The following is a 27,148-nucleotide window of genomic DNA, read 5'->3' as shown; positions in this document are numbered from 1 at the left end:
TACAGGATTTCAGCTGCCATCTGACTGCAGCTGCAGGAGAGAACTCAGAGTAAGAACTCTTAGCGTAGTGCAGTTAACCCACAGAACCATGAGATAACATAGTAAATTGTTGTTTGGAGCCACTAGTTTGGGGTGGTGTTTTGTACAGCAGCAGATCACTGGAAGGATGCCTAAATTACACACATGTGTGGGCAGGCACACATGGGTCCAAACACTAGTAAACTGTATGCAGAGTATCTGGTAGGATTGTTGGAGGACCTATGGCTTCCTAGTGAGGGGGCCATGCTGATTGCCATTGACTCATGTTGATGAGCCTTAACCCTCAGATCAAGAAAACTACTTGTTATTGGATTGAGACCACTGAGGCAAGAAAGCAGCTTATTTCTCTCCCACTAAACTTTTTGGTATCCAAGTTCATACTCTTTTTCTTATTCTTAAGATGAGTTCTGTAGAGACATTTGTTTCCCCAAATTATTTTCTAGGCTAACTTCATCATGCAGTTGTCAAAACCAGGGTTGGCAAAGTAGAGCCTGCAGGAAAATCACCTATTTTTTAAAGTAATATTTTATTGTAACTTGCCCATTTGTTTACATATGGCCTATCATTGTTTCACACTACAGTGGCAGAGTTGAATAATTGTGACAGATGGCACAGTGTGCAAAGCCAAAAATATTTGCTATCTGACCTCTGTAGAAAAAGTTTACCAAACCCTGGTCTAAGCCATTGAGCTGACTGGTTGATGATATTTTAAACATAATATGTTATATGTATAGTATTATACTTACACAGAGTCTGAGAACTTCACTTCATGATGATCTTCTCATGTCATCTTTTCTGGGGACCACTAAGCAGGTAAATTCAGCCTCAGCCAACATATATTAACAATATATACTTACTATACTCTAGATACCTAGTGTTTGGCTGTGTGTTTTCTTGTACTGCATGTAATAATAATCCTGTGAATTGGGGATTTTGTCTCCACCTTATGGATAAGGAAATTATTTGAGACTTTGAGAGAAAAAACGACTTTATTGAGGTCATATAGTTGCTACCCTGATTGAGCTAGGATGGGAAACCCAGTCCAGAGGCTCCAAGTACTGGGTTCTTCCTCCTATACCAGCACTTTTCCAATCTTTATTTTATATATGTATGCATGTATGTATGTGTGTATGTAGGTATTTATGTATACATTTAAGTGTTTGGCAGCAGAACTTTCTTTTTTACTCAAAAAAAGGTATCCATGAGCCCAATGTATACAAACTAGATGAAGGTAGAACTTCTTTGACCAAAGTGGTCCCATAATCACACCCTTTTCTTTGCAGCATGTGCGCATAAACACACACACACACACGCGCACACACACACACACACACACACACCAGCCTTAACCTAAATATAGTGTGGATCTTCTCAGGACCTATAACAAGAGGTAGAATGACATGAGGCTTGGGCCATCATCATTCAGTCTTTGTTTTTCACACAGGACACATGCCTGATGGCCCTTTACCTCAGTGCCAGTGATTCCCAAGCATTCTATCAAAAGTGTCCCCCCAAAAGTCAAGGATTACTGTACTTGTGTGTGTGACTGCTTTAACCAGTCCCTAGCTTCAAATTTCCAAATCCAAAGTAATTTGAATACTTTTGTTCTTTTTTAAAATCCTATTTTTAATTTGGTACATCCATATGATGGGGTTGTATATATAAATACTAAAAATTATGTTTATAAATATATTTAGTGATAAGATAAAGCATAGTGTAATGCTGGTAAAAAAGAGCTCTGTAATTATTATGATCTCAGCTTTCATGATGTATTTGGGTGGATATATATGTATTAACTTGCCTCCAGACAAATAAAATTAGAGAGATCTGTTCTTAAATACTGACAGTTATCTGGCTAGAGGGGTTGTGGATTGGTATGGTCTGTCTTAGATCTTTGTGTCTGGTCCATTCTTTTGAAAGCATGTAGCCACAGCCAATTAGCCGAAAGTAAGTGCCTATATGTACTGTACTGTGATGCTTTTTGATGTTTCAAAAATTTGAGAAGAAATGGCTAGCCTGGAAGAACAGAGGCACATAGGGTCCTGAATTCTTCCTATCTGAGTTTTGCATTGTCCATTCATTCCTTGACTGCCTGCATTTTTATGCCTCTTTATTTACAGTGACATTAAACAAAGGGTACAAAAGGCCCTTGGCCTTTTATGTAGCATGTTTAAAGTTATATCTTTATTTATGGCCTATGAGTATTGAGCAAAAACATGGCTTGAAACAAACCTGTTTGTGTTTGGAACAGAAGTACAGGTGTTAATTGGCACTGTATGCTTTAGATGTCATCATAAGTGTGTTCCTTTCAATGTAACCTGAATCCATGCGGTAACTGCAAAGTAAGGATGAGATTATTTTGGGGCAGATAAATGGCTTAGAGAAATTTAAAGACTTATAAATAACTCTTTATAACGTATAAAAGATCATGTGTGATATGCTGTATTGCTTTGGGCTAAACGTTTCCTACATCATAAAGTGTATTAACTATGTAGGTATATTTTTAAACATTTATATTTTAGGAATATGTAAAAACAAAGTTAAAGAAGAAAACATATCACATTATTGAAAAGTGTTATACATTAATGCCATTCTTGAATTCAGAAAGATCAGTGTCACACTGTGTAAACATCTCTCCATCAGTTAGACAGTAAGTGACAGTACATTTTAAAAGGTCTAAGGAAGCTTACATAAGAACAAATATTGTCCCAATACAATAAAATGCCACTTTGAATAAGGGGCACAGTAGAAGAGATGCAGTGGATATGTGTAATGTGTGCTAAATTCGTGATTGCCTTGGGCACTACTAAAGCCACACTGGGTAATTTCACTTGACAGCCAAAAGAGAGGAGCTAAAGAAATGTGGCAGTTTCACCTCCTGTGTCTATTCACAAAGTCCCATGGTGACCTCATTAATCTTGGGAGGAGAAGCACTCAAAGACTGGCTGCATAATGCCAAAATAACTGCTTGCAGAAATCAAAATGCAGTCCATCTGCCACTGGTTTTCTCTGTGCTGGTGTTTGGCAACTTTATAAAGGGGTGTGCCAAGGTGCACCGGGTCCCACTTGGGGGAGGAGAATGTTGCCTGAATGCTCACTGGAATAGCAGCCAGCGTTTCTCAGGCCTGCTGTGCCTCCAGCCGCAGGAGCTAGGCTCTAGCTCTCCCACCTCTTTGCTGCTGCTGGTTCTCACCATGCGGCTGGCAGGAAGGCTGGAGAGAAGAATGGAGGCAGCCACTGGGACAGTGCACTGCCATTTTCCTCATTTGCATGCTCTGGTGCAAGTGCCAGGGCATACTGACCTCTGGCCTTGATCTGAGTACACCAGCCAGTTAGTTCAGCTGATGCGCTTACTTGCCTTGACTGACTTTGTGTTTTCTAACTCGCCAGTTATTTAATGCCCCAGGACACTTGTTGACTTTAGGTTTGGATTCAGCAAACATTTATCATGCAGCTATGTGCCAGGCACTGTTCTGGTCACTCTGACACCTTTATCTCATTTAATTCTCATAATATTTTCAGGGTAATGTTCCTGTTCCCATTTTTAAACGATTAAACCAAGGCCCTTTCTACTAACACATGCTGTGGCTCTCCTTGCTTTAGGGGTAAATATATAAACATTTCTGTAAAAAAAATTAGGTAATGTGACATAAAGATGATAAGGCTAACATCTTTTAAAAATGATATCATTGCTAAAAATCGTAAATTGGCATTGAACATTATAACAACAGAATTTCAATGGTGAAGTGGTGTGAAGGGAGGGAAGGTGGGCCAGTGGCAATTGGAATATAAGAAGTAACATTGAGCCTACACATGCTGAGGCCAGTGCTGGAAGGCATTACAAAGGAGGTCATGCGTCAGGTACAAGTAGAGCCAGGACTCATGGTCACGGATGCCAAAGGAGGAGGAAGTTGCAAGATGGAGCAAGTGTTCAACAGTGTATGATGTAGAAGAGAGGTCCAGAATGATAAAGTTTGAAAAGAGCCATAAAATTTTGCATCTGGGAGGTCAGTGCTTACCTTATCAAGAGCCCCTTCCATGAAGGGGAAGATAAAGATATTGTAGGAATGGGGGCTGAGTAGGGAGTGCCGTTTACTTCAAAGGAGGGAAGTCCAAGCTTGCTTGTTGTGGTGAATCTGCTTTATGTTGGACACATCTATCTGCCTTCTACGACCACTGCAGATACTCCCTCATGTGGCTGGGGTGGGAATTTCTCTCTCGGATCCAGAAGCATCTCCTGGTTGCTGGCCTTGGTGGAGCCCTCTCTGGTGAAGGTGCTTGAATATGTTTCACTTCTACAAAGTCCACTGCAACAGCATATGGATTCCTAATGGCCACACGAGCAACAACTGACAGAAAACAAGGCCAGCAAAGGAAATGATAAGAACTGGGTTGGATAAAGAGACTGCAAAGATAGAGAAGACGGATTTCACAGAGTTAGAGGGAAGCAGACAGAAGGGAACATACTAGAATGTGATGAGATTTTTTAAACTCCAGATTTAGGACAAACATTTTCTTATGATTTTTTATATTTTATTTTTATACAATTTTTTATTAAGATATTATTGATATACATGCTTATGAAAGTTTCACATGAAAAACAATGTGGTTATTACATTCACCCATATTATCAAGTTCCCCCCTATACCCCATTGCAGTCACTGTCCATCAGTGTAGTAAGATGCCACAGAGTCACTACTTGTCTTCTCTGTGCTACACTGTCTTCCCCATGACCCCCCCCACACCATGTGTGCCAATCATAATACCCCTCAATCCTCTTCTCCCTCCCTCCCCACCCACCCTCCCCCACCCCTTCCCTTTGGTAACCAATAGTCCCTTCTTGGAGTCTGTGTGTCTACTGCTGTTTTGTTCCTTCAGTTTTGCTTTGTTGTTATACTACACAAATGAGTGAAGTCATTGGTACTTGTCTTTCTCTGCCTGGCTTATTTCAGTGAGCATAATACCCTCCAGCTCCATCCATGTTATTGCAAATGGTACGATTTGTTTTTCTCTTATGGCTGAATAATATTCCATTGTGTATATGTACCACATCTTTATCCATTCATCTGCTTATGGACGTTTAGGTTGTTTCCATATTTTGGCTATTGCAAATAATGCTGCAGTAAACATAGGGGTGCATATGTGTTTTTGAATCTGGGATCTTGCTTCCTTTGGGTAAATTCCTAGGAGTGGCATTCCTGGGTCAAATGGTATTTTTCTATTCTTAGTTTTTTGAGGAACTTCTATACTGATACTGCTTTCCACAATGGTTGAACTAGTTTACATTCCCACCAGCAGTGTAGGAGGGTTCCCCTTTCTCCACATCCTCACCAGCATTTGTTGTTCTTAGTCTTTTCGATGCTGGCCATCCTAACTGGTTTGAAGTGATAACTCATAGTGGTTTAAATTTGCATTTCCCTGATAATTAGTGATGTGGAACATCTTTCCATTGCCTGTTGGCCTTCTGAATTTCTTCTTTGGAGAATTGTCTGTTCATATCCTCCACCCATTTTTTAGTAGGGTTATTTGCATTTTGGGTATTGAGGCTTGTGAGTTCTTTATATATTTTAGATGTTAACCTCTTGTCAGATATGTCATTTACAAATTTATTCTCCCATACTGTAGGATGCCTTTTTGTTATGCTGATGGTATAGGACAAACATTTTTAAATGGCTTTCTAGTCTGTAACCAAAAAAGAATACAGGAAAAAAACCATACAGAAAACATAAGCTTTTAAGTACATTACTCGAAATGACTTTAGAACCCAAAAATTGCTATGTGGCCAAAGGTTGGTTATTGTCTTTTTTCTAGAACTTAAGTCCTTTCTGTGCTTCTTTCCATATTCATCATTTTTTCCTTCTTTCACATCTTGGAAGAAAACAGTCCCTCTTTTTCTACTAAGACCAACTCATTGGACCTGCTGCTGCTTCCTCCTCTTGCTCCTTGTCTCTGCCTAGTAAATCTCCCATCTTCTTCATCAGTTATCCCTTAATCTTCAAACATTCCTAGTGATGTGTTCTACAGAAACCTTGTTGCAGTGACCTCTTTGATATTTGGAAGAGTGCAAGGTAGGAAATACAGATGAAAGAGACCAGTCACTGATGCTTCCAAACACAATAAATTCTCAATCATCTGGATCAATAGAATACACAGTTGGTATGGCAACTCTTTTGTAAACTATTCACCTTTTAAGTATGTACCATGTTTACTCTATTCAAAACATAGTAAATCCCCCTTACAGTATTTTCTTTGACCCATGAATTACTTAGATTGCTATTTCAGTTTCCATACATACAGACCAGTAGGTCTCTCTCCTTCCCTCTCTCCCACCCCTCTCCTTTATTACCACTTGTTACTGGATCTTGAGATTTGGGACAGAGCTTGTGTTCTTTTTTAAAGCATTTCTTTGGAATTATTGAGAGTTCCTTTATGGCCAGTATGTGATCAGATTTCCTTAATGTCTTATGTGTGCTTGAAAGGAATGTGTATTCTCTGATCATTGGGTGCAGGGTTCTATATGGTTCGGTTAGCACAAGCTTGTTAATTATGTAGTTCAAACCTTCTATGACTGTACTAATTTTTTGCCTGATTGATTTGTCACTTTCTGAGAGATGTTTGTTATAACTCTTCTGCTATAATTGTAGATTCATTGATTTTTTTTCCTTGTGAGTATGCCATTTTTGTGTCACTTTTAGGTTATATTGTTTCATGTATTTTATATGTAATCATATGCCAAACCTCTTTATTTCTAATAAAGTTAATTAAAATAAAAACTTAAACCAGTACTTACCTTTTCGAAGTATAATTTTTAGGGGGATGGAGGCCTAATATTTACCTCCTTATGTATATCTTAATTCTTTTAACTTATAAAAGCAATACCTGCTCTTGTGAGAATTAGAATTAGTATTGATTTCTTTTATCTATGCCTGCAGTTTTTATTAAGGTACATATAATAAAATATACGAATGTTAGTGATAGCTCAGTGAATTTTGACACGTACATTCACTCAGGTAACCATCACCCAAAGCAAGATATCAAAAAGTCTCACAAATTTTTTTCCCCTTATCTATTTCACCCACCTCCACCCCCTCCCACTCCTCCTCCCTTGTGGCAACCACCAGCCTGTTATCTATGTTTATGAGTCTATTTTTGCATTGTTTATTCTTTTGTTTTTTAGGTTGTACATACAATTGAAATCATGTAGTATTTGTCTTTCTCTGAGTTATTTCACTGAGCATAATACCGTCTAGGTCCATCCATGTTGTTGCAAGTGGCAAGATTTCATTCTTTTTTATGACTGAGTAATAGTCCATTATGTATATGTACCACATTTTCTTTATCCATTCATCTATTGATGGACACTTAGATTGCTTCCATATTTTGACTATTGTAAATAGTGCTGCAATAAACATAGGGGTGCATATGTGTTTTTGAATCTGAGAACTTGTATTCTTTGGATTAATTCCACAAATGAGTGAAATCATTTGGTACTTTTCTTTCTCTGCCTGGCTTATGTCACTGAGCATAATACTCTCTAGCCCCATCCATGTTGTTGCAAATGGTAGGATTTATTTTATTCTTATGGCTGAATAATATTCCATTGTGTATATGTACCCCATCTTCTTATCCATTCAGTCTATCGATGGACACTTTGGTTGCTTCTGTATCTTGGCTATTGTAAATAATGCAGCAATAAACATAGGGGTTTATATATATCTTTTTGAATTGGTGCTTTTGTTTTCTTTGGGTAAATTCCCAGAACTGGAATTACTGGGTCATATGGTATTTCTGTTTTTAGTTTTCTAAGAAACCTCCATAAGCTTTCCATAGTGACTGAACCAGTTTACATTCCCACCAACAGTGCACGGAAGTTCCCTTTTCACGACATCCTGACCAACACTTCTTCCTTCTTGTCTTGTTGATGTTAGCCACTCTGACTGGTGTGAGACTCATTGTAGCTTTGAGTTGCATTTCCCTGGTGATTAATGATGTTGAGCATCATTCATGTGCCTGTTAGCCATCTGTACGTCTTTGTACAAAGTCTAATCAGGTCCTCTGCCCATTTTTTAAAGCAATTATTTGGATTATTTTGGTGTTGAGTCATGTGAGTTCTTCATATATTTTGAATATTGGCCCCTTATAGGATATATCATTTGCAAATATATTCTCCCATGCAGTAGGTTGCCTTTTTTGTTGTTGATGCCTTCCTTTACTGTACAGAAGCTTTTTGATATAGTCCCACTTGTTTATTTTTGCTTTTGTTTCCCTTAACTAGGGAGACATATTCAGAAAAAAATCACTAATGCCAGTGTTCAAAAGTTTATTGCCTATCTTTTCTTCTAGGAGCTTTATGGTTTCAGGTACTATCTGCAGGTCTTTAATCCATTTTGAGTTTATTTTTATATATGGTGTAAGACTGATCCAATTTCTTTTCTTCACATGTTTCTGTCCAGTTTTCCCAACACCATTTATTGAAAAGACTGTCGTTCCTCCACTGTATGTTCTTGCCTCCTTTGTCATATATTAATTGACTAATTATAAGTGTGGGTTTATTTCTGGGCTCTCTATTCTATTCCATTGGTTTAGGTCTCTGTTCATACTGTTCTGATTACTGTAGCTTTGTAGTATAGTTTGAAATCTAGGAGCATCATACCTTCAACTTTGTTCTTATTTTTCAAGATTGCTCTGGCTATTCAGGGTCTTTTGTGGTTCCACACAAATTTTAAGATTATTTTCTCTAACCCTGAAAAATGCCATTGGTGTTTTGATAGGGATTGCATTGAATCTATGGGTTATCTATGTATACATACATTCTAATTACAGTCCCATCACCCATCATAATTATTGCCAACATTTCACCATACAGTCTTCCATTCTCCTCTGCACATTTTTTCTAGTTAAGACTCGTATAAAATGCAATATTGTATCTTGTTTTTTTTAAACTTAACTTTACTAAGCATTTACTCATGTTTTTGCAAGCTCTTTGTGGATATCATATTTCCACACCTCTATCCACCAAGGGAATTAAAGTGAACTTTGATATACAATCAGATATACCTAAAGTGGTGAATAGAACAGAACCAAATTGTTAAGTACAGAAATTAAAGAATGTGACTTGAACATCAATCACATTATTTAGCACAGTTGGGAGCATTTGAATTGCAGAATGTCAGTGATGACTGTAGTCCTTGGGGAAAATTTCATAGCAAAGGTGGAATTTTTGTTCTCTTCCTCAATGCTAAGTCAACTCCATTTAACAAAGGTCTAGGGCAGGCATGTACCCCATCATATAGAATGGGTAATGGAGGGTAGGGCACAGATCAATAAGGAAGATCCATCAGCTGCACTCTGGAGAGAAGCAGTGACCTGATTCACTGAGCAGGATGGGAGCAAGTTCTAGAGGACCTGAACTGTCAAGAGTGCTGCTACTCTGTTCAAAAGCTGTGCTGCTATCATATTAAGAAAAGGAAAGGAATTTTTGTGCTTCACGAGGTCATGCTGTCTCAACTACACATCTCTGCTAAGAACAGGACATAGCAGAACCACTTTAAGAAAGGAATGTGAAAACCATTGGGCTGCTTCTGCTGGTGAATTTATAATTCAGAGTAAAAGCAATCACATTTTATCCTTCTTACAAAGCTATGAGAAAGTGATATAGTTATCCTGATACTAAGTAGGAAGGAGCCAAGGTTTATGGAGGTTGAGTGATTTCGTATGTCCATACCACTAGCCACATCTTAGAGCACCTAGTTTGCTAATATCCCTATTATCCCATACTGCTTCTCCATCCTAAGCATGATGATAGTTTTAATGATGGGAACAATGGTTAGTATTTTTATTCTGTAATTTACATGCCCTTAAGGTGTTAGTTTTTCATGGAAAAATTCTGCAGTACTAAATATTAGAAGGAGAAAAACCAAACATTCCCAGAGAAGACCAGCCTGATAGCTGTTTTATAATTGACCTCCTTTTTTCTAGACTGGATTCTTGTAGGATTTTATACACACACATACACAGACACTATATTTATTATTTATCTAGGCGTGGATCTCTTTTCACTGGTTTTGCCTGGAATTTGAGGAACCCAGTTTATTCAATGTGCTCAACTTTTTCTTCAGCTCAGAAAGGTTGTCCTCAGTTACATTTTTAACCATTGTTTATCTTCAGTTATTCTGGCCTGTTCCTTAGGCATGTCTATGATGTGTAAGTTAATTCTGCCCTTCATGCATGTTATCCTTTCTTCTTTGCAGGATTGTAGTCTTTGACTTTTGTGTTCTGGAGATCTTCAAAATGTGAATATTTGGTTTTATCTTCTGTAGTATTACTTTGGTTGTTTGCTTAATGTGTCTCTCTTGACCTACCTTTCCCTCCATGTTTTACTCATTTCAATAAATGGAACCCTCATCCACCCAAATGCTCAAGCCGGGAGCTCTGTGCTTCTGAATACCTACAGGCAAATCATCACCAAGTTTTCATATCAAAGTCCAAAGTATGTGTTGAATCATTCCATTTCACCAAGCAAAATAGTAGCTAAGGCAGGGCTAGAATCTTGGTCTTCTGGAAGATACAGGATGGAAAGATAAAAAATAGTGTTGGCTTTAGATCTGGGTACACCCTGATTGGTTTTCTGGCTTCACCATTTTCCACATGTGTGACTATGGGCAAATTATGTAATTTTCTGAGCCCCCATTTCCTCCTTCATGAGAAGTTAAAATAGTCCCATTTCAGTGTTACATTAAAAAATTATTGTATGATTCAATTTGTGTGAAATGTCCAGAATAAACAAATCTATAGAGACAGAAATATATTAGTGGCTGCTCAGGGATGGGAGGGTGCTTTTGGGGGGAGGGGTGGAATGAGGAGTGAGGTTAATTGCTAAAGGATGTGGGGTTTCTTTTGGGGGTGATGAAAAATGCTCTAAGATTGATTGCAGTGATGGTTGGACAATTCCACGAGTATGCTAGAAACCACTGAATTGTTCACTTTAAAGGGTGAGTCATCTGTTATGTGAGTTTTATCTCAACAAAGCTATTTAAAAAAGTAAAACAAAAAGAAAAGTAAAGGGAGGAAAGGTTCCTGGGATGATGGACAATAGAATTCCTTGCACCTCAGTAGCCCAATCCAACCTTTCTGCCTACTTGAGGTTTGCCATCCTAGTCTATGTTTTGACAACCCCCCACAACTTCATAGTCTTGGTCCTGGACAGAGTCTCCTTAGCTGCATCATAGTGGCCACTGTGGAAGGATTGCCTCCTTTTAGGGATAACAGCTGGGAAATTTCTACCCCTTTTCATATTTTGGGGGTTATGTTTTGCAGCTTCCTGAGGTAAGCACAATACAAAAATAATTTGTGTACCTGGGGCTTTGTGGCAGATCAGGGCAAGTGCCTCACAAGGTCTCCAGCTGAAAAGTTTAGATGCACCTCAGGCCTCAGTTTTCTAAGGGATTTGATCCACTTGCGTTCACTGCAAACTTTATTGGCGTTGTAGTCCTGGTAATTGCAATGCTAAATTCCTTGAGACGTTTGATGGAGTTGAGGGTGTACCCTTGGAGAAGTTTGGTTTACTCATCTCCACTGAGAAGGATCCTTTGAAATGGTTTACTTGACACAACTTTGCTAAAGACATTTGACAAAATCTGGAAGATTTAAGTTGGAGATATATATACCTTGGGCCTCCACGTTGTAAAGGGTTCCAGCCACTGGAATGGAACTTGACAGCAAAACATGATCGTGGAGGCTGAAAAGAAGTGACACAACTTGGGCCTTGATTTTGTAAGGAGTCGGATGTGTCTGTCTTTACTTTGAACCTTTCTGAGTTAACATAGCTGAAAGTGAAGTCACCTGATACTGATTCACTATAAACATTCCATATGACTGGGGGGAACCTGAAGTAAAAATGTCCAGTAGGTCTGAGAGACCAGCTCAACATCATCTTGTCCCATTTCAAGAGTTACTTCAAGGGTTAAATAAGATAATATAATTATAGTACCCTGCACATAGTAGTCTCTTAATGAATACTAATTCCTTCTCCCTACCTCTGTACCCACATCTAGTGCCTTCATTCACACAACCAAATGGCCTTTTATTGTATGTGTATGTATCCTATATATATATTATACGTCTGTATTTTTCTAGAGTGAAATGAGTAGTGATTTCAGATTAAGTCATTTGAAAGAATGCTGTTATTTACCAGAGAGGTCACTTTAGAGTATTTGGTATGTGGGAAGGAAATGAATATTGTAGAAAGGCATAAAATAAAATGTGACTTTGACGGAAAGGAATTGGCACATTTGCACCTTTCTTCAAAACACAGAAACGAAAATTAAGAAACAAGAATATTTGTATGGCGTGGGAGAAAGCAACTGTCCCTTGAGTGGCCAGCCCATTTCTTTTTGGGTCTCCATGCAAAAGGCAAACTGGAGACCCACTGGGATGAGGCAGGCTGGCGCAACCTAGATAGGACATCGGTAGGGAGGCCATGTGACTGGCCCTTAGGCACCTCACAGACTGTCATCTCAAGTGCTGTTGTGGAGCCAAATGCTGAAGCAAATAAAATATGTTCCAGTTATGCTTGGGAGACCTCCCCAGCCCGGCTGCCTTACTTTCCGCCTCCCTTTGCTTTCTTCTGCCAAGGTAGTGCTAGAATGAAAAGGTGAGAGGAGAGCAGAGGGCTGGGCGACTCCATCACTGAATTATGTATGTTACTGTTTTAACTGCGTTTAGAAAGCTTAGATTGCTTATCAGTTCAGTGTTTACTTAGCAACCTCCGTATGGGAAGGGACTGGGAAGACTGCTGAAAGTGCTGACCCTTCACTGACCTTGGGAAAACTGCTTTGACTCTCTGAACATCAACTTCCTTATATACATAGGCAGACACAGGGATAGTCATACCTTTCCTACCCTTTTTACATACTGATTATCAAAATATATAAAGTACCAAACTTACTATATCCTCGCTTAGATGATGTTTTTTAAACCCCTTCGCACAATCAAGTAATTCACATTTAAAATGAGACTAAAATGTTTAGCTCAACTAAAAGAAAAAAAGTTAACATGAATGAAATACTCCTTACATATTAAAATAGCAGATATTTTTAAAAGATGACATGTTGGTAAGGGTACAACATGAGAAGAGGGTACTTTCATAGCCTTCCAGTTAGGTTGAAATGTCCTTTTGGAGGACAATGTGGCAGTCTGCATCAAAACCTTAAAATGTTCTGAAGCCTTTGACCCAGCAATTCCACTTCTAGGAATTCATTTCAAATGAAGGATGAGAGCTGTGCCTAAAGCCATTTTTTTCAAGAGAGTTTATTATAGCGTCATTTCTCATAACAAAATGTTAGATGTAACCTCCTGTCCAATAATAGGAAGTTAGTTAAAATGGAACACATGATGAAATATAATGGGATTGTTAAAAAGCATACTGTGGAAGAATATTTACTGATACAGGGAAATGTTCACAAGGGTGGAGCTCCTTGTTCATGCATCTTTTGCACATTGTAATACTGTTTATAAGAATGATGGAGAAACTATAGAATATGCAACAATAGAGAGGTAGTTAGTAATACAGCACATGCTCTGATGACATATTAAGCATGGTTGAAAACCCTAATTTTCCTGTGTTTCCTAAATGAGCCTATAGGTTTACTGATGAAAATGCTAAATGGAAAAAAAACCACCATATATTCAGTAGAGTTAATAATATATATATACATTACACATATAGGAAAATATAAAAGAAAATACCTTGAGAAAATAACAAGTCAACCTTTTTAGTAAGGGAGTTATGCTTTTAAAATGTTTTTATTTTCTCAATTTGAAATTAAGTCTACCAAGGAAAATAGTTTTTGAAGTTAAAGAAGACCATAACAACAATGTTCAGATGGAATGTTTACATTCCCCAAAATTCTGATGTGATGATATGTGGAGGTGGAGACTTTGACAGGTAATTAGGCTTAGACGAGGTCATGTAGGTGGAGCCCCCATGGTGGGACTAGCGTCTTTATAAGAAGAGAAGAGACCAGAGCTCTTTCTCTCTGTCTGCCAGGTGAGCGCACAATAAGGAGGCAAGTCTTGGACTTCACAGCCTCTAGGACAGGGAGTGGCTATTGTTGAAGCCACCCAGACTATGGTATTTTGTTAGAGCAGCCTGAGCTGATGAAGGCAGAGAACACCGGAACTGGAGGGGCTGCTTCCTACTTGGGAGTCCAGTGGTCTCTAGTCAGACAGAGGAGGGAAGTCATGATCTCTTTAATCATTTGAAATAGTTTACATAATTTTAAGTGCATTGACCCTGAGAGAAAAGGTTGGGTCATCTGGCATGATAATAAAAATAATGGAAACTGCAGTTACTACTTATTAAGCATCTACTAGGTGCCTGACACTGTGAGAGGCACTTTTACACCTTAAGTCATTTAATCCTTATGACAACACAGTATGCCATTTAATCTTTATTACAGTTTATGGCAGCATGGATGTTATCCTAATTTGACATATGTAGAATGTAAGGCTCTGCGAGATTAAGACAATCAAGGTTGTATAGCTATGACATGCCAAAGAGTAAGAATTTGGTTTGTCTGGTTCCTATGCCTCTGTTCTTTGCTTGCCAAATGGGCAAAATCAGAAAAGAGTTTCTAGAAGGGGTGATATTCCGCTATGATGGTCAACTAGTAACTAGAATTTAAGCCTGAATATTCTATTTATTGTCTTAGGGACACGTTTTCATTAAGCGTAGAGACGAAAGCTGCTTTACTCAAGTTCTTCACTCTGGATGAAAGATTTGATGGCAAGGAGGGTCTTTTAAAAATTGTTCATTTTGAAATTATTTTAGGCTTACTGAAAAGTGGCAAAATTAGTACAGAGTTCCTATATGCCTTTCGAGTAGTCTCCCCTAATGTTAACTTCTTTATCACCATAGTAAATTAATTGAAACCAGGAGAGAGACATTGATATAAACTTAAACTACAGGTTTCATTCAGATTTCACCATTGTCCTATTCCACTACTGTCCTTTTGCTGATTGAAGATCCCATATAGGATTTCACATTGCATTTAGTTGCCATGTCTCCATAGTCTCTTCTGGGCTATGAGAGTTTTCAGTCTTTTCTTGTCTTTTGTGACCTTGACACTCTCAAGGAGTACTGATCAGGTATTTTGCAGAATGTTCCTCAATACGGGTTTGTCTGAAGTTAAGATTAAGTTCACATTATGAGTTTTTGGCAGGAATAAGACAGAAGCAGTATCATATCCTTTCCAGTGCATCCTATCAAGAGGTACATGATTTTACTATGTCTCCTTACTGGTGATATTAACTTTGATCTCTTGCTTGATGTAGTATCACCAGGTCATTCTACTGTAAAGATACTAGTTTTCTTTTTGTATTAATTAGTATCTTGTGGGGAAATACTTTGAGCTTACATAAGTGGATATGTAGTTTTCATCATGTGTTTGTTCACTAACTTTACTACCTATCAGTACTTTTTGGCTGCAGAAATTATTTTTATGGTGTTTGCCCAATGGTCATATTCTGTTTGTATCATTCCTTCTATGTTTATTAATTTGAATTCCACTGTAAGGAAGATCTTCCTTTTTCCTCTATTTGTTTGTTTGTTTGTTTATTTATATCAATATGTACTCAGAGATATTTTATTGTATGTATTATATTCCATTATTAGAATCATTTAATTAAGCCTATATTTCACATGACATATATAAAAGAATAAATGCCAAGTGGAACAGGTAAATAAATGTAAAAAATGAAACCATATAAATACTAGAAAACACGTGGGTGAATACCTCTTAAACTTTGTTTTAGGGAAAGGCTTTTTAACTATCTCTCAAATTCCAGATGCAAAAATAATTAAGCACACAAAAGATTGATAAATTGACTACAGGCAACTAAAACAATTATCCTACAAAATACCATAAATAAAGCCAAAAGACAGCTGGAAAACTGGCAGAAAATATTTGCACTATATCACAAAAGACTGTTATACTCAATATATAAAGAACTCTTCAATTAAGGGCTAAAAGACTGAAGACCTTGCAGAAAAATGGTGAAAAGACAGGAACAGACAATTCACCCAACACATCTAAAGATGTCTTAAAACATAGGAAAAATGTCCCAGCTCATTCATAATTAAAGACGTGCAAATTAAAACACCACCAAGTTGCCATTTACCACCTGTCACAATGGTGGAAATGGGAAAGTCTGACCACATAACCTGTTGGTGAGGCTCTAGGAAACAGTACTCCTCTGCATTGCTGATGGCAGTGCACACCGGGGCAGAGAGACTTTTTCAACTACCTAGTACAGACGTCAGTCATACAGAGGTGAAGGCAGAAATGGGTTTCTTTTCTAGTGACATTTTGGGAGAAGGTTGGTTTACAATGTTCCTGAAGGTCACTGGTAATATAAGTTGTATTACATAAGATTGTCCAACATGCATTTGTACTTGAGATACTTCTCCAAATACTCCTTGTCCCCCACTTTTAATTATTAAAGAAACAGTCATGATTGGGAAGCCTTCTGTATTGTTATTTTGCTACTTCTGCTGTGCCTCCAACCATCCCCCTACTGACCCCTGCTCCACCTGACTTCTTTCAACAAGGAAAATGGAGCTGTAGAGTCATCAGGGTTACAGCTGCTAGGAGCCTTGGAGATGATCTAATCTAGCCTTTTCCTGCACCATTTAGAGGAGGAAGTGAGGGCCACTGTGCAAGTCGCTATGAGCTAAGCCTAGAAGAACAGGGCCCTGACCAGAATACTCCACGATCTCTTGCCAGGTGCATGTAAAGTACTGGACACACAGTAGTCATGCAATCTATGAGAGCAATAATAACTGATTCCATTTCATTCCATGAGAGGAACTTGTCCTCTGTGCACCAGAATTGAGGGGACGTGTACACTGTTTTGTGATTGTTAGGAATCCTTCTAGGATCCTCAGGTACCAGCAGTCCATTAGCAAATACAGCCATAACATCAGGGAAAGGTACCAGAAAGTAGATGTCAACAACTAAATTCTGGCCTTCCACCAGTATCCTTTCTGACTTGGTAGTTTAACTCCATCTGTGGATGCCTCAGCCTGGTATCGTGGGGCCACTAGTATCGGTGGGCCTGCACCAGGCCTGGAGTCTCCATTTCAGAGGAGGCCTATAGTTTGTGCAGTGCACAAAGACACCCAGGGAGGGGTAGTGGGGACTGGAATTTAGCTTGTGCTCTGCTAACTAAACTGTGAGCCCTGGCTCAGAACTACTTCCTCCCTGGGAAGGGACCTTTTCTCCCTCAGGCTTAGTCTACATGTGCCTACGGAGTTGTGTCTCCCTTGAGCTTTCCTAATTCACAGAGGTACCATGTAGACTAGTGGAGGCCCTGGTAACGATTCAAAACCAAGTCTGTCTTGAGTCTAAAGCCTGTGTTTTTCAATCTTTACTCTGAAAGCTGAAAGAGAGTTTAGGGAATATCTACTCCAACCTTACCCTTTGGAGACAGACAAGAATTTAGGCTTCCACTGCTTAAGAGACCCACACACCATACACAGTACAGACCCAAGCCTAGAATTCAGGATTAAAACTCAACCCAGGGCTATTTATACCATCAAAAAGGCTCATACTGTACATTTTGGGGGAGAAAAAGGAAGTCTCTAATTTCTCAGATTAGGAAGTTTCCAGGCCTGGACACAGATTCTTCTAAGATGTCAAAAACTTACTCCCAGCATTAATTTATTTTTACAAAGTGTTTGAAAAGCTCTGCTTAGAAATCTATGCTAAGGCTTCATTTAGTTCAAGGCTGGTGGATTTTGTAGCGTATTTGGGGATTCTAAGCTTGAATGTGGCAGTTTTAATGTGACAGGGGTGTGTCTGTGGTTCAGGGTGGCATGAATCTGGCTCGAGTTCCTGTGTTCCCCATGGTAGGTATGTAACTCTAAGCAGGACACTTATTTAACCCCATTGAGATATGTGAACTGCTTTTTTTTCTCCTTAACTGTAAATCATGAATATTTTCCCATGTCATTATTCTTTTACATCATTATTTTTATATCTGCATAATATTCATTGTGTGAGTCAACTATCAAATTTAATCATTCGCCTTTTATAGTTAAATGTCTGTGTTGTTTCCCTTATCTGTAATGATTTCCCTGGTAGCTTCATCTTTATGAGATCCCCCGAATTCTGAATGTTATTTTCAGATGGCAACTCCCTACTCCTGTTATCTGTGACATACCAGGACGTTTCTTTAGCTGAGGAATTTCTAAATATGAGAAACCAATAATAATAGTTACTGTTTATTGAATATTACCATGTGCCGGGTCTTTCCTAAGGAAATACTTTAGATTAGTAAATTTCCAGAGAAAAACCCACGGAGGCTCCCACAACAAGCATAGCTGTGATCAGCGTTGCCTCTGGTGTTCTGGTGCTCTGGCTGGGACAACTCAGCAGTAAGATAAAATCGCAGGACACCAACTAAGTTGACCTGCTAAGTGGAGTTCTTCCATGTCGACAAGTGGGTGTCTAGGGGGCAGAGTTTTCACTTTGATCCATTCATAATGAGTCCTTCCTGATCATTAAATACCAGTTCTATTTCTTTCCTAGTTGCTCTCGGCATTGCTCCAGGCTGGACAAGAGATATTAAAAATGTATTATTTGCATAAAGGAAGAAACTTATTTCCCAACTTGCCATGGCAGGGCAGCACAGGTTTGATTCATTTGTAAGTGACAACATACAGCCAAGGGTACAAGTGAAAGGGAAGAGTTAAAAACCCTAGTCCTCCTCATGCTTCTAAAACTATCACTTAGTCATTATGAGTTTCTCACTTCCCCAGCAGTCTCCAGGATATATGGGTATCATTCATAGTGGCCAGAAAATGAGGTACAGAAATTCATGGAGAGATCAGCTACCACGGCAAAGATGCCAGCAAGCATGCTCAGAATGGGGCCATCAAGTGTATAGTGTCCTCTTTTATTGCTCTCTTAAACCTTAATACTCCATTTATGCTAGTTCTAGGCCCCACTTTCTGTGAATTTTAAATGCTGCAGCTAGATGGATTGGCCATCTCATTCACCTAAGATTTTTTTTTTAATTGTGGTAAGAAAACTTAGCATGAGATCTGCCCTCTTAACAAATTTCGAAGTGTATAATGACATACTATGAAATACAGGCTCTATGTTGTACAGCAGATCTCTAGAACTTCTTAATCTTGCATAACATGAAGTTCTTAGTTCCAGAACTAAAGGAAGTTTGGGTGCCCTGTGTGATGTCCAGGCGGCAATCATCTACACTAATGCTTGAGTACTCCTTTAAGCATACTCTTTCTGTATGCTAATACAGAACAGAGCTATTTTGAATGACAGTATTTAAATTCACAACCAGGAGCCTCTTCGAAGAATAGTAACAAATTTTGGTACATTTCCAATCGGTGCCTACACAGGCTTTGGAGATCCCAGCCGAGAAGCCTATGATAATAGCTCATCATTATATAGTATAGAGCCTTTCAAATCCATTCATTCATTCCACAAATATTTACGGAACACCTGGTAGGTGCCTATTTACCTGTAATGAGAATTGGAAATCTGGTTTGCTGACTTAATTGCCAAGTTAGTCTGCTGTGTAAAATAAGGCCATTCCAGGGTCGTTAGCATATGGATAGTTGAAGCCAGAGAGCAGATGACATTCACAGCAGGAGAGAGTATCAAGGGGAAGAGAAGGGGGTTAATGAAGCAGGGTTTGGAACACAAAAATTTAAGTGAGGGGTGTGTACGTGAAAAAGAGCCTACTGAAAGAGCACACAGTGAGTTACGTGAAAAATGAGTGTTGCTAACAAGGGAACAAGTGAAAACGGGGGAGAGTAACAACGGAGCTTTATAAATCAAACTATTGTGTTCATCTGCAACAAAACTGGGCTGTTTTCATTATTATAAGGAGATCTTTCCTGTCATCAAAGGTAGTATAAGTTAGTAATGAAATCACATAGATTATGTCTCTATCCCCTCATCAGCATCGAAAGTAAACTCACAAACATATACCAAGTTTTATATACACTTACCACTAGAATGTTGTATGTGAATTTTATAGCCAGAGTCTGAAAAGTAGCTGTTAAGAAAATGAATACGAACGTCAACCACCATTCCTGAGAAATTTCCAATATGAGTTCAAGAATTCCCCCAACCACCACCACCTCCCTCTCCCACCCCACCCAACACACCATGTACCTGATACTATTGCCATCAGCTAATTTGCGACTGGTAACGTCTTTTGTACATCCTTTGGACCAGAAGTTTGTCTACTATCCAAGCCAATAAGAAGTCACTTTGGTCTTTGTTGAGATTATTCTACTAGGTGAACAGTAGCCAAATCTTAGCTTTAGCCAAAGATTATCCAGTTCTGAATGTCAAAATCTGATTAAATGAATTTAAGGCATGAGTTCCCTCTGTGGAGCTGCACATCTGTAGCAACTTGTGGGATTTTACCTTCCGTTTTGCCGCTGCTGCTGGTCCCAGTAGTACTGGAGGGTATTCAGAAGGCCCTGGGCGGGGAGGGGGTTATTAGTAGATTGGGAGCCGTCTAGCAACTAACACTGTAGCGGAAGAGGAAGCAGGGGGTGGGGATACAGTGACCCTGGGGAGATCTGAATATAAGTAATTAGGTCCCTAGACAACCAGGATGCTTACTGTCACTCCCACCCAGACTGTTGCCGCCTTTGTGGACGTGTCCTGGCCTTCATGCTGCACCTCAGAGAAATCTCAGCAGGCTCTCTGGTCTGGTGTGGGTTTTCTCTAGTTCCTCACCATGTAGGGGTCAGGTCTCCTGGCAGTGGCTGGGCCATTAATTCAGTACATGCCCCACAGGGACACAGACGCTTAAAAACCTGTGCTTGCTTACTCTTCTTTCTTTGGAAGGTTTTTGAAGGTCCGTTCATTTTCAGTATTTGTTGCTGAAGCAACATTAAAACAGCATTAAATATTTGGCCTGAAGAGATAGCAGGATAATGGGGGATTTAAAAAAAACATTCATTCTATTTCTGCTAATATTCCATGTTTCCTTCCTGTGACTCTTTATTTTGATATATTTTTTGTAATATCATGTGACAAGAAAATTGAATGTAACATGTTCCTATTTTTAAAAGAGATTCAGTGGGAAAATTGGATTGCTTTACAGAAGTTAACTCTAGAGCCTATTCAGTTGGTATGTCAGCCTTTTCTTTAAAAATATTTCCATTATGTGGGAAGATGTGCCCTTTTCCCTTCCTGTGTGGGGTAGCACATACTCCGGATGAAGCAGTGATAAACTGGGTTTGCCAACCCTGTAGAGGGCACATTCAGCTTCAAGTGCTTCTCATCATGGAAGAAATTCAGACTGGGGCCGATATGGGGTCATGCATATACTTGCCATTTCTGGCACTGCCATTCATTCACTTACGGTTTGATCTTGGACTTGGCTTGGGCCTCAGTTTCCTCATGAGTAAAATGGGAGATATCATGCTAGGTGAGCTCCAAGTGCTACTTTGGTTGTAATTACCATGCTCAGTCATGGACCTGGGTTCTTTTGCTCTTATAGAGCAAAAACGTAGAAACAATCCCACCACTGGTAAGTTTCCATACACACATAGGGCCTGGGCTCTGGAGCTATCATATTTGCGTTTGCATCTTATTTCTGTCACTTATAAGCTATGAGACCTTAGGTGAGTTCCTCAACTTCTTTATGCCTCAGTTTCCCCATCTGTCAAATGGGTATAACAATAGCACCCAGTCATCTGGTTGTTTTAAGGACAAAATGCTAATATATGTAAAGCCTGCAGATTCAAGAGTCAGTTAAAAACAAGGTGCTAAACTTTTCTCAAGTAGTCAAGCTATCATATCTATATAGACCACATAATGCAGCAGTTTTTTTAATCTCTCAAGATGTCTTTTATGACCAGAGGGTTTTTATTCATCAGATACTAGTGTCCCCTTATAAGATTATGCTAATGCTAATCATTTTATTGAGGAAATGGTATTCTAATTTACTACTTTTTATTTTCAAACAACAATAGTTTGGGTAATAATTATTCTATTTCTTTAAACCGGTGTTTGGCAAATTGGCAGCCACATTCAGTAATGACTCACTTTTGTAGATGACTATTTTCCTAGGGTTTGGGATGAGTCAAGGTCCTTTTGATTATTTTTGCCTAGAGGCTGGTCCATTTTTCTTCCCGTGCACTCTCAACTGGAAACAAGCACACTTGGGTCAACACAAAGCTCAGAGCAGGTACTGCTCAGAGTCCCCACTTGTCTAGGGTAACGTCGGGCAAAGCCTTGACGCACTTTCAAGCTCTTTTGGGCTATGTGGCTGCTAACATTTCTCCTCTTTTCAATTGTACTGATAAAAGCAGATAATAGGGCATTTTCATTAAGGGTCACTTTTTTTTATTAAGGTATCATTGATATATTATCTTATGAAGGTTTCACATAAGCAACACTGTGGCTACTAAATTGCCCCCATTATCAAGTCCCCCCCACATACCCCATTACAGTCACTGTCCATCACCATAATAAGATGCTATAGAGTCACTACTTGTCTTCTCTGTGCTGTACTGCCTTCCCCATGCCCCCCCACTATGTTATGTGTGCTAATCATAATGCTCTTTATTCCCCTTATCCCTCCCTTCCCACCCACCCTCCCCAGTCCCTTTCACTTTGGTAACCACTAGTCCATTCTTGGGTTCTGTGAGTCTGCTGCTGTTTTGTTCTTTCAGTTTTTGCTTTGTTCTTATGCTCCACAGATGAATGAAATCATTTGGTACTTGTCTTTGTCGCCTGGCTTATTTCACTAAGCATAATACCCTCTAGTTCCATCCATGTTGTTGCAAATGTTAGGATTTCTTTTCTTCTTATGGCTGAATAGTATTCCATTGTGTATATGTACCACATCTTCTTTATCTATTTATCTACTGATGGACACTTAGGTTGCTTCTATATTTTGGCTCTTGTAAACAGTGCGCTAAGCATAGGCATGCATATGTCTTTTTGAATCTGAGATCTTGTTTTCTTCAGGTAAATTCCTAGGAGTGGAATTCCTGGGTCAGATGGTATTTCTATTTTTAGTTTTTTGAGGAACCTCCGTATTGCTTTCCACAATGGTTGAACTAATTTACATTCATTAAGGGTCACATTTTTAAAAATCTGTGAAATAGACCAGAATGACTGGGGAGGTGGTATTGCAGGGAACTCTATCCTGTTTAAGAGAAATATTAGGTAGAAAAGCCATAAGCTGAGAGACAGCCGACCTGTATTCTGTTACATTCCTGCCACTATTCACTGTCCCCTCCCCTCTCAGTGTCTCTGTAAAAGCCTGTGAAGCAATGAACCTTTTTAGCTTGGTTGGGTAAACAGATGCACACACACACATGCACACACACACACAGAGTTAAAAAAAAGATCGCCCCCCACAAAAAACTAGGACATCAGTTCCTATCTGTGAATCTGTGAAGAGTTTAGTTTCTTGAGACAACACGTTTGCTGTGATCTAGACAGCTTTCTCTTCTGCGTAATCCTAATGGAGGATGCCCATGTTTTCTTTCCTCACCTCATAGCCTTGTCATGAGGACAAATGTGCTGAAAGCTGGGGTGCACCATTTGAGCTCTTTGGGAGGATGCTGCTATCTAACTGAAAGGCATTAGTATGATTAGGTGCAATGCCATTAATATTTCCCCAAACTGCCTTTATCCTATTAGTGCTGTAGGTAATTTTTGTGCCTGGGGAACATCCCCAGTCATGCTTTCATTTTAATGAGAACTTATGACAGTGTTGCTTCATTGCTCTTAAAGAAGAAAAAATACAAGAAAATTTAAAAAGCATACAGTGAAGTGAGACAGATACAAGGTACTTTATATTTTTACCTTGCTTCTGGTTAGAAAAAAAAACACACAAATAAAATGCTGAGGTCCTTTTCACCTCTGGTCTTCAGTGCCACCCTCCAGTAAAAACTTCTGATTTTATAGACAGAGAAGCTGAAAATCCAAGAGGAATGTAATTTTCCCAAAGATTCTCCATTAGCTGGTGGCAGAGCTGGGACCAGGACCTTCACCTTCTCCTTCCTTGGTCATGATTTTCCCATTCAAGCTTGTACTGATTTCTGCTCTGCCACTGGATCATGTATGTTAAGGTTTCTTTTCTATTAGTCTGTGAAGGCATGTATTTGATTATATTAGGCTGAAATAATTTTCTCAGCCTTTCTCATACAACTTTCCTTATGGCTTTTCAATGCCTCCCTGAGTTCTGTACAGAAATCTGTTACTGAAATGCAGAATCCATTTCCCCCCACTACCAATAACTGGTTCTTCATTGAAAAATACACTCTACGTTTGGGTTTTATCTTCTTTGGTTTTCCCAGGCATAGATATCTGTGGATGGGCTGGACAAGGATTGTGACATTCCATAAGGGAAAGAAAGGTTAAAGATACTGGTAAAGCAGAGAAACTGGGCTTAAAATAAGACAAAAAGGAAGTGTAATATTACATGCACAGTCACTCCCCCTAAATCAGAAGTATGAATCCTAACAATGCCCAACAACTTAGATGATTTCCCCCAGACCTGTCCATATCCTATCTCTGGTCACCCCTGTGTTCCTGACCTTAGGGACCCTACCTCAACCCGGCTTAAATCCTGCAACCTGAACTAGCCACTTCAACTGAGACTGTTCTACCCCATGAGTCAAGTCTTCCTCTGCTGACTACATCCCCTCCTTCGTGCTCCCCAATGTGGCCACAGCCCAAGAGTACCGAACATATCCTTCCCGACTCTTCTTCCAAGCCTTGCCAGTCTGCTCAGCCCTGATCAGATGCCAGTCTGATCCTCAATACTGACTACCTACTGGTAACTGATTCTGGAAATCAGACCAAAGGTAGGGTTGGAAGCAAAGGAATTAAAAGAATCAAGAAGTTGTATGGGAAGGAGAGAGAAATAGGGATGAGGAGAAGGATGGGGAGTGCTGTTTATGAGAGGAGCGTCACAGTGTGGCTCCTGAGCCTAAAATGAAGGCCCGGTGCTTTTGGAGGGAGATTGGGGATGAGTTGAACAAATCAAATAGGCTTTTTCCCAGTTTCCATCCTGAGAACTGTGAACCAACTGGACTTTTGGCCTCTATCACCTGAACCTGAGGAGCAGCACTGGTTGGAAATTCTCTGAAACCCAGTGGGGGCGAATGATAGGGTAAAGAATTTGTCTACAGGTCCTTCATGGAATATGTCCTGCCCATTCCTCATGTCTTCCCCATCAGTCCTAGCATACTGGTATATGCTTGGCGTATAGTATTTACTCAATACAGAATTGCTTATGAAGAATAGTTGTCCAATTCCTTAGCATGGCTTATCGAGCCCTCATTCCTACCTGCCTCATTTCTCACAGCGATAAACACCCTTCCTGATGTTCATAAACACACACGCGCACACGCATCAGTACTTCTGTTCCAACTGTGGTTCTCTGACTGCATATTCTGCACACTCTGTCGTGTTCTTTTACTTCCTTATTTTTTTTTCTTTCTTTATTCCTTCCTTATGTATATTATTATTAATTCCTGTGCCTTTGCACCTATTTCTCCATCTAGAATATCCTTTCCCTCTAACTCTTGTTCAGCCTTCCAGTCTTAGCACAAGCATTACTTTTTCCTGAAAGCGTTTCTTGCTGACCCTAGAACTCCCCCAGATATTCTTTCTCTGTGTCCTCATAGCATTCCACTCTCATGGCATCATTGTTATAAGAGTGAAATAAACAAAATTTTGCAGTTTTGAGTTCTGATCTCATCCCGTATTGAACTATGAGCTTGTCAAGGGCAGAGGCTGCATCTTACTCATCTCTTCTTATCCCTGGTGCTTAACTCAAAACCTGATACATTATTAGGCTTTAATACCTATTTCCTGAATATGTGGATGGAAACCTTCTTCCTACTTAGCTTGCCTGCATCATTTGTCCCTTTTGTTCACCTCTTCTATTTTTTTTGGTCTGTAAACTGAATACGTAGATCATGAAGTCACCAAAATTAATGGGCATTGACGAGCAGACCCTATTCATTCTTATCATCTGGGAAACAAAAGATACCTGTATCTCTACTAAACATAAATTTCTCCTATGCTTTTCCTCCCTTAATGCTACATAATACTTCTGGAAGCATCCAGAGTGCTACCATTACTGTTCTGTAGAGATTATTAGTATTTATCAACCAGCTGTTTCATGGGCCGAGCTTTAGCAATTGTTTTGTATTTTGTAGCTAATTGCAGGAACAAAGTGGCTACTAATGCAAAATTTAGTTTTTAAAAGAAAATATTCTCTCCCTAATCAAGTCCACATGGTAAAGACAACATGAAATTATCACTGATCAGCACCCATGAGCCAGGAGAGAGATGAAGTGGTAGATTCTTTTTTATTCCTTTTTAAGAAGTTGAAAGGTAAGATGTTACATATTTTAAAGAAATTTGCAGAATCTAGTGATACAAATGCTGAAGACTTAAAATGAAGTGAGATTTGGCTCAGGGATTAAAAGGAATGGGTAAGAAGTGCTTTTTGAACATTCAAGAAACCCAGACTAATAGAGTTGGAAAGGCTTTTAACTTCTAGTTCAGTGAATCTCACATTGTTTTGTTTGTATTCCCCCTAAAATGATGAAAGTGTTTTTCAAAAATTGCATAACTGTTCCCATGTCATTATTTTTGTGTGTATAAATCAGGAGTTTACATGTTTGCAAAGGACATAATTTTCAGCATAGTGTATATTTCTTATACATTTTAAGTATAGTTTCATTACAGCCTTGGAAGTAGCTCAATTAGTTCCTTCAGTTTATGGAAAATGTCCCGCATATAACGTCAATAGTGAAGCCATTACTCATTGTCCAACCAGTTAACCAATTCAGACTGACTTTCCGTTTGAAAGAGTCTGACTTTCTTATATTCGCCCTGTGACAAATGTCACACTACTGAATTCTGACATGAACGTAGGTAGAGAAGGCTCCGAACTTGCTGTGATGTGTCACCCGGATGCCAGCCCCTGTGCTTTGCTCTGGAGGGACTGTCCTTCCGGAGGCTCTATGTTCTTGAATGCTTCCTTTGTCGGCACTCCACAGGATTTTACTCCCTGAGATGCA

At 39.2% G+C, this 27,148-nt stretch overlaps 1 protein-coding gene across 4 annotated transcripts in view; it reads left to right on the top strand.

The window, feature by feature from the left end:
• Nucleotides 1–27,148, top strand: part of FGF13 (fibroblast growth factor 13) — a 514,314-nt gene that overhangs the window by 172,682 nt on the left and 314,484 nt on the right. The window lies entirely within an intron of this gene.

This window comes from Manis javanica, chromosome X, assembly GCF_040802235.1.
Source record: "Manis javanica isolate MJ-LG chromosome X, MJ_LKY, whole genome shotgun sequence".
Classification (NCBI taxonomy): Eukaryota; Metazoa; Chordata; class Mammalia; order Pholidota; family Manidae; genus Manis; species Manis javanica.
The sequence above is the reverse complement of the archived record's forward strand: the minus strand, read 5'-3'. Positions and strand labels throughout refer to the sequence as shown.